Genomic DNA, 8,754 nt, shown 5'->3' with positions numbered 1-8,754 from the left:
GCATGTCAACATATTCTGTTACACCAAATACACAAAATAATGATCTTTAAAAAAGCATCATATGACCCCTTTAAGGCATATTCTAATAGGTTACATCACACAGTCAGTCGTCATCCTGCATCTAGTTTGCCATTCAGCAACTGTGTGCAATGTAAGATGTCGTATACAAGTCTGAGTGGGGTGGAGGAGCTCAGCCAATCAGAATCAAGCAATGGAATTATCAGTTTTATAAAATAAAGTTTATTCTATTTTTGTTTTCTTAGGTTAACCTCCTGAGACCCAGAAAAACAATTTTAGGAAAAAATTCATATTTTTTATGTCATTACATTGTTTAGAGCATAAGAAAAAAATGTAAAGATTTTTTTGAAAAATGATATTTCATTCATATGTTATGCTACCAGGGCTCAATTAAAATAAAAATAAATAAATAAATAAAAAGACATGAAGGAACATGCATAGGCAAAAACAATGGATTTAAAAAAAAATCACCAATACATTTTTAAGTTTCAGGATTTTTTTTATACTAAACTTTGTATAAAGATTATTCTGAACTATGTTATAACAGAATTATTTGATATACCATTTTTCTTTATGCAAAATGTGTGTAAAATGGCCATAAACAGGTTTTCTCATTATATATAATGAATCTATAAACTAAATCTAATTTGCATATTATTTGTGTTTTTGGGGCAACATGTAATGAAAAAAGAAGTGTAATCATGGGAGTAATAATTGACAAGATTTTCATAATAATATATAATATTTCATAGGAATATTGAAATATATTTTCTTTCCCTGTTAATTTGTTGTGTCTCCCAAAATGTGTAATAAACATGCTTTTAGTCCCGGTGTCCTCATATGAGGACATGAATGAAGTGACGTGATATGTGATATGAAAGTGACGTGATATGTGGCCAAGTATGGTGACCCATACTCGGAATTAGTGCTCTGCATTTACCCATCCAAAGTGCACACACACAGCAGTGAACACACACACACACACCGTGAACACACACCCGGAGCAGTGGGCAGCCATTTATGCTGCGGCGCCCGGGGAGCAGTTGGGGGTTTGGTGCCTTGCTCAAGGGCACCTCAGTCGTGGTATTGAAGGTGGGAGAGAGCGCTGTACATTCACTCCCCCCACCTACAATCCCTGCCGGTACGAGACTTGAACCCGCAACCTTTGGGTTACGAGTCCGACTCTCTAACCATTAGGCCACGACTTCCCCCAATGTCATGACTTCCAATTATCATATTTCCATAAGAGTGTCACTAAATTAATATCAGACATTTTGGAAGACCAAGGAGAGGAAGTGGTCATGGTGAAACATCCAAACATTTAGTATCTCTGAAAAGCCCTGAATGTGCTCTGTACAGGACATCCAGGCTTAAAACTGTGGCATGTATAGTCACAGAGAAATTCACTAAAATATAATGTCCTCATATGAGGATGCAGGGTCTCAGGAGGTTAAATAACAGATTTCCAAACAATCCAAACATATAAGTATCCCCTTGAACTTGTAAAAAAGATCATCTGTTTACCATCTTGACTGGAAATACTGTTTTCATGGTCAGTTTTTCATTTATTATTTGCTAAAGTTAGCGAATGTTTACAGAGTTCATGTCCTACTGTGCTGAAATTAATACGGGGGTCGGCTGGAAACGAGCAACCTCTCCTGGTTGGAGATAGTATTAACATTATAAACTGAAAGCAATCTTTACGTGACTTACTTTTCAAATATTTTAAAATTGATCATCCGAGTCTAATATGATCCAGCGGGCTGTACTAAAAGACATTGCGGGCCCGCCAGTTGCCCTTCCCTGATATAGATGCTGTGAACGAGACCGGTCCACTGCTAGTCAAGTTATCCCGTCCCATTGCGCAAAGTCACATGACTTTTTCGATGCGCATGGAGGAATTTATTTGGTAAATGTGTTTCCATCGTAGTTTATGCGCATTTTTTCTTAGCGGATAAAACGTTTATCCTACTCAAATGTGCGCATATGTTTTTTATGCGCATTTTTAGAATTTATGAGCATCTTGGTGTTTCCATCCAGCATTTTTTTTATGCGATATTCCAAAATGCACATAAAAATAGGTGGATGGAAATGCAGCTAATGTCCTTGTAGATTGTGCTGTGGTTTGGTACTAGAAAGTAGCATAACTTTAGTATTTCATGTGATTAAGATACATGCTCTAATAACTGCCACAAGTTCAGTTAGCATTTGCTAGTTGCTTTGATAACTGTGCACCTGCAAAGAACATTAAGCGTTTCATGAAGTTCTTTCATTTAAATATACAACCTAGGCTGCCAAACAATGGCAAGAGCTCTGATGAGCATTCAGCCCCATTGACTGTGTTGTAATGATGGCTGCACAGACAGTTCCTTGTAGTCATTGTACATTGTAAATGGCTGTCTTTTGTCAGAGGCTAGCAGTATTATCTGTGTATTCCAGGGTGGTCAGAATAACTAATAGTGTTAATAACAGAATAGTGTTTCACCCCATGCTGTTCTGGGACTATTGAAGAGCTTCTCTTACTGATTATTAGTACAGAACCTTTTTAGTTTTTTGCACCTGCCAAATTTGTTTGATGTTGCTCCATTTTTCTGTAGGGGCCATTTCAGACTGCCTTATAATGCCAGAACAGGTTTGGATTGGACAGTTCTGGTTTTGGTTTTTGGTTGAAACCAGACCATGCTGCACACCAGCAGGTGATCAGTGTAACCAGCTGTCCTCTGATCGCTGTGTGGGAGTGATCTGTAATAGCTTGATGATGATTGGACTGAGCTGGGAGCTTGGACATCCCCATGTCTCTTTGTAATGCAGAAAAAGAGTTGGTGGCAAACTATTGGGAGGGAAAAAGCATAGCAAAGAGCATGGAAGCATCCAAAGGTTTACTGCATATGATAGGCCTACTCGAGTTTGACGTTGCCATTGTGGAACATAACATTTAAAAGTACATGTTAATTCAACTGTAATAAACCGTTCTCTGTTATCCTTTTTAACCCGAAAATGACTGATTCTCATGCCGGTGTGTCTCCGAAATCTGAGATGGCGATGGGCTGCTGTTCTCCATCTGTCAACACTTACGTTCTTCCCGGTGTAACGGCCACAAGAGTATTTACGGTAGTTTTGTGGCAGCATAGCATGTGTCTGTGAAGAGATAATCTGCTCTACCGACTTTTGTCTGACTTTATTTTATTTCCCTCCTTTTCTGTGTGTGACCTGAGTTGGATACTTGTGTACATTTTTCCTCACTCGATTCCCATGTATGTGGACAAGTGTGTTGGTGCTTGAGGCATTTTTATTAAACCCGGGAAAAATACGCCATTTTCTCGTCTCCCGTGAATTATTCTCTTCCAGCACCACACAGTTTTCCCATCTGGGCTATTGAACATTTCAACTCGGTGTTGCACCTTCTCCCACCACCCTCCCATAATTTGAATTGCCCAAACCTCGTTATATGAATAATCACATCAATACATTATTCCAAGGTTGTCCAGTTGCCAGTTCTTATATGAAACACATCTTACTCACACAATGGACACATCATACAAATTTCAACCCATTTGTGACCTCAACCTGGTAACCTTCAACCCAGTAGCAGACGCAGGAAGCGGAATCAAGCATTACTGGTAGAAATGGGAGAAGACTCAGGTGGTGCTCAGGTGGGAACTAACTTTACACTAACTCCGCCCACCAACGTGTGGTTGGGTTACACAAGATTACAAAAGACACCTTTCATACAACGACTCCAGTGGCGTAGGTAAAAAAGGGCATAATTTTAGCAGTTATTTTTTTGACGTGATCAACCCAAGTTCAAATCCGCCTTTTGCCGAACTCGTTCTTCTCCCTTTTCAAATCACGTATCACATCGGAAAGGAATTTATTTTCAATTAAAAAAATGAACGAAATATTGGAAAAGTGGAAAATAAGGTGCCTCACAGATGTTTATTGATTAAGGTTAGGGTTAAGTGTACGGATGGCTTTATTGTCCCAAAGTGGCATGCATTTGATTTTAATAAAAATTATAATTTACACTCAATATGTTATTGCATACGGTTTTATAATGTGCTAGTTAGGTGCAGATATCTGGCACTATTTGCACCAAGTAGTATAAACAGTATTTAACTACAATTATTGCAAAGAAAATAATTTATCGCTATTTGCACTTCGTGAAAATAGCTTATTGCTAAAAAATACTGCTATTTTCACTTAGTGTAAATAGCATCTATTGCTAACAAAATATGCTATTTTCACAGTGTGAATAGCATCTAATTGCTTAGTGTAAATGGTATATATTTTTTGTACCCCGCAGCTGCAGAGGAACTGCAGTGTCATTTTATTTATTTTTTTAACTAACTCTGAAATGTCTGTATTTGACATAGTCCCTGACCACTTCTATGACCATAGCCGCTTACCTGACCGTAGCTGCTTCCCTGACTCTCTGTGGTCATTAAAAATCCCTTGGCACTTCTCATAAAGAGTAGGGGTGTAACCCCAGTGTCCTGGCCAAATTGCCGCCACTGGCCCTTGTCTATCATGGCCTCCTAATAATCCCCATCCACTTGATTGGCTCTATGACTCTCTCCTCTTCACCTGTAGCAGTGTGTGTTGAGCGCACTGGCGCAGTGGTCCTGTGGCTGCCGTCGCATAATCCAGGTGGGATGCTGCACACTTGTGGTGGTTGAGGAGAGACCCCCCACATGATTGTAAAGCGCTTTGGGTGTACATAAACAAAAGCACTACATAAATGTATCATTCAATAAAAAAAAAATTAAAAAAAAAGTTATTCCTAGCATTTGGTGCCATTTGAGTCCCCATGTTATGTGGTATATTTTGTGTAAAAATGTACTAATACTTTGCTAAATGTCCAGGTCTCAGGGTGAGGAACTTAAAGGGATCATATGCTATTTTAAAGATCATTATTTTGTGTATTTGGTGTAACAGAATATGTTGACAATGTTCAAAAAACACATTTTTCAAATACTGTACATTATTGTAGGTCCTCTATGCCCCGCCTCTCTCAAACCTGTCATTCAACAAAGCCCCCTCCTTTGACAAGCGCAGTCTGCACTGATTGACCAGCTGACCCAGTGCATTGTGATTGGCCGAAAACCACAAGCACACGTCAGAAATGTAAAGCCCCTTACCATAATCGCGAGCTTCAGCTTTCAAAGTAAATATCAAGACAGGTAATAATGGTGTTACTTTTACCATCAGTTCAAGCCCGAAAGGGTAACAGAGTCACGTGACAGACACAGTGATGCAGTACACAAGCCGTGGTTAAGACAACTGACGTGCTATGATTTCTGACAGGCAGTTCACTCTCCTGTGATGTGACCCTGTCTCACACACGCAAAACTCCACATTTGAACAGTCAATAGCAAATACTTAAACTAATAACAAAACACTTACAGTCGCTGATTCAGAAGCACCAGATTGTCATAGCAAAGTCGGAATTTACTTTTTTTTTTTTTAGAAATAGCCTTTGTGCACAGCCAGCTTTGTACTCTTCTAGGTTTTAAAAATAAAAATAAATAAAGTCCATAAAATGCATTGCACAAATTCGAATATCTGGGTTGTGCTGTTCGGTTGTAAATAAATCTTAACCAATGATTCCTAATTGCATCTACTTCCGGAAGGCCAAATAAAGTGCTTTTGCTTTCGCACTGAAATACACACACCCGGTCTCCCTGACATGGCTGCATCAACACTACTGCTGTTCCTGAAACCATGCCTTCTTTCTTTGCGTGCACATTCGGGCGGCATTATGCTAATATTTCCACATAGTGAGGTAGGTATGTGGGGGCGTGTTGGAATGAGCCATTTTAGGTAGGCGTGGCTGACTCTGAACTTTTATAAAGAATATCTCTTTGGATTTGAGACTTTAGTCTTCGCAACTTTACAGATCTTATTTTTGCACCAAGAGCTTGTAACACTTCAAAGAGAAAGGAAAACAGAAATCAAATCATATGACCCCTTTAAAGCACTGATGCCAGAAAACAGTTATGCGAAAAAACACCCAAAGGATACCAAAAACACTTAAATCAAGCAATTGTTTTTGAGGTGGGGTGGGGGACAAAACCCTTCTAAACTGTGTGCAAACAGGGAAAACATGCCATAAGAATAACACACTGAATTGAAAAGATCTCCAGTAAGTGTCAAACAAAATACCCATGACCATTTCAATGACAACATCCCCGACCGCTTCCCTGACCCTGACCTCTTCCCTGGCCGCTTCCCTGGCCCTCTTGCCTGGCCGCTTCCCTGGCCCTGGCCACGTGGTTCACTGCATGTAAAGCCACCGGTGGTTGGGGAACATTTCTGTGTGGCAGGACACTGGCCATCATGGAAACCGCTTTCAGCACACAGTGGAATCATCTCCGGTATGGGACATTGACCCGGCTTCACTGAGTTGACACAGATGGTCAGCTTTAGTTTGTGCATATCGACAGTATGCCACTTCAATATACAGCACGAAACACTCAAAGCATGAATAGCAAGTTTTACCTACAGAGTGAATTATATTCCAAGTATTATTCTTCTTTATTTTGTAAAGCCATCCTGTGCTTAAAACTATCCTAAGGAATGAACTCAAACCTACTTTAGACGAGAACAACAGAAGGCAAAGTCTCTGCTTAAAACTTAAATTGAATTCAATGGGTTACTCGTTTGGGTTTTTTTTTTTGGGACCCATTATTAACTGAAACTCACTGAAAACAGGCAGCACGCAAACAGGCCCACAGTGAAATCGACAGTATTTGTGTCCTCCAGGGCAGTCTTTATCAGAAGAACATCCTCGACGGGATGGCACGACCATCAGCCTCGCCGGACATAAACCGTCCACTAGAGGATTCAAGAGTATCATTAGGGGAGGCCAGGGAGTGTGGTTTCAACATTTGTAAATCAGGGGTTTCACAATAGGTCTCAAACCCAAACACATTTTACATATGTCTGCTTCAAATCAAAAGGGTTTTAAAACCTACTACTCATTCCTAAACGGTGTTAATTATTTTCAAATACTGGAAATCCCTTATTTCTGCATTTCTTCAGGCTGTGTAATGAAGTCAACAGATATTCTCACCTGTGGTTCATCTTGGAATAGCAGGAGTTATGCTCAAGTATCCGAACAGACACGATAAAACAGCAATCAACAAGAAATACACTCGAGCTGTCATCCTCCCAACCTGCAATCTCACAGTGATCTCTGCTGGAAAATGCGCTGAATTGGTGCGTCAGAAGGAGCGGACAGCGACGTGCACAAAACTAAAACGAATACGTGTTGCTGCAATATCAACCTCTGTAAAATGGGGTTTTAAAGATCCAAGGAGATCAGGTCATTTCCAACACTGATCAAACTCACCTGCCTGTAGCTTTCTAGTTATCTGAAATGCCTTGATTAGCTTGTTCAGGTGTGTTTGATTGGGGTTGGATGAGCTGAATGCTGCATTCACGGCATGTCATAATAATTAAGGTAGCCTAATTACGAGAGGATTGTGCATTTCTATGGCGACACTATAAACTTCTTCTTCTTCTTCTTTTTTTTTTTTATTAATTTTTTTTATTATTAACCAGAACAAAATACACAACAATAATGTACAAGAGTGTGCAAACCATTTATTCAGTAATCAACAACTGTATATTCGTGGAAAAAATTACAAGTCTTGTTTGCTTTTTTATTAACAATGTTCTCCAAACTGGTGCAGTAGTCCTTAAGTCTCCTGAAGAAAATGGATGAAATTTGGCTTGGACCCTGACCTTCTTCTAATGTATGTAAAATTTTCCAAAAATAATAAAAAGATGTACCAGAAAAGTAAAGATATTATTATTACATTCAATGGAATAATACATACATATCAAAATTATTTAACTTGAATGTAATATTTGTTTTCCTTCTAATTATATTCCCCCCCCCCCAAAATAATAAATAAAAAAATCCATGTGTAGACACAATTACAAAATAGATTGATAATATAGACTCCTTTTCCATTGAGCAAACAAATCACAGGAATAATCAATATCCAGATTAAATCTCTCTAACACACTTTTAGCTGCATATACCATGAAACATGTTAAATATAGCCTTTTTCTTTATTATTTACAGAGTATATTTCACAAACACGCCAAGCTTTATTCCAATTCTAAATACACTGGTCCACAATAAGCTTTTGCCCTGTATCACCTGTTATAATATTCCTATATTTATTAGTACAGCTGTGTTTAAGAATATCAACGTCTCCTAGGAACATGCTGTCTTTAACATATATTGCCTCAGAAGAATCACTTCCATAAACTCTTACAAATTGTATTACTTGCTGGGGTATGGCGTCAAATACGACAGCATACTCTTTTGGTGTAACTGCGCTCTAAAAATGCTTAAAAACAGCCCAATTTCGGTTATTTTGCCAACCCAGCGCTAGGTCAAATATGGACAAACCCAGCTGGTTTGCCTTAAATGTTTGACCCAACACGCTGGGTTGTTTGAAAATGACTATTGCTGGCTTAAAATTAACCAAAAATCAGTTGGAATAAAAAAAAACACACAGAGAACTACTAGAGGCAACAGTAATAAGTAAAGGTCAAAATGTATTAATAAGCGACAATGCCCATGTACAAAAATATAAGACAAATTGAATACAGCATAATTTTCAATATTACATGCATTTAAACTCGTTTATCAAGCATTTTAGAAATACAAATATGACGACTGACGCCTTTTTGTCTGGACTTATTATCATATGCATTCTT

At 38.7% G+C, this 8,754-nt stretch overlaps 1 protein-coding gene and 1 long non-coding RNA gene across 6 annotated transcripts in view; one reads left to right on the top strand and one right to left on the bottom strand.

Annotated features, from left to right (window-relative positions):
* LOC107696695 (72 kDa type IV collagenase-like) overlaps nt 1-8,754 on the top strand; it is a 29,994-nt gene that overhangs the window by 6,277 nt on the left and 14,963 nt on the right. The window lies entirely within an intron of this gene.
* Nucleotides 3,173-8,754, bottom strand: part of LOC107696696 (uncharacterized) — a 6,563-nt gene continuing 981 nt past the window's right edge. The window contains exons 1-5 of one of the 5 annotated variants that reach the window (XR_001635115.1): nt 7,091-7,347; nt 6,721-6,852; nt 6,312-6,416; nt 5,332-5,335; nt 3,173-3,183 (exon numbers count right to left, since the gene is read on the bottom strand). This is a non-coding gene — a long non-coding RNA (uncharacterized LOC107696696). Of the gene's footprint in view, nt 3,184-4,588; nt 4,592-5,331; nt 5,336-6,231; nt 6,257-6,287; nt 6,417-6,720; nt 6,853-7,090; nt 7,350-8,754 lie in introns of those variants that run through there. The other 4 variants (XR_001635114.1, XR_001635116.1, XR_001635113.1 and 1 more) reach the window with 4 other exon arrangements.

The sequence above is a fragment of the Sinocyclocheilus anshuiensis genome, unplaced genomic scaffold (assembly GCF_001515605.1).
Source record: "Sinocyclocheilus anshuiensis isolate Anshui unplaced genomic scaffold, SAMN03320099.WGS_v1.1 scaffold354, whole genome shotgun sequence".
NCBI classification, from domain to species: domain Eukaryota; kingdom Metazoa; phylum Chordata; class Actinopteri; order Cypriniformes; family Cyprinidae; genus Sinocyclocheilus; species Sinocyclocheilus anshuiensis.
The sequence above is the reverse complement of the archived record's forward strand: the minus strand, read 5'-3'. Positions and strand labels throughout refer to the sequence as shown.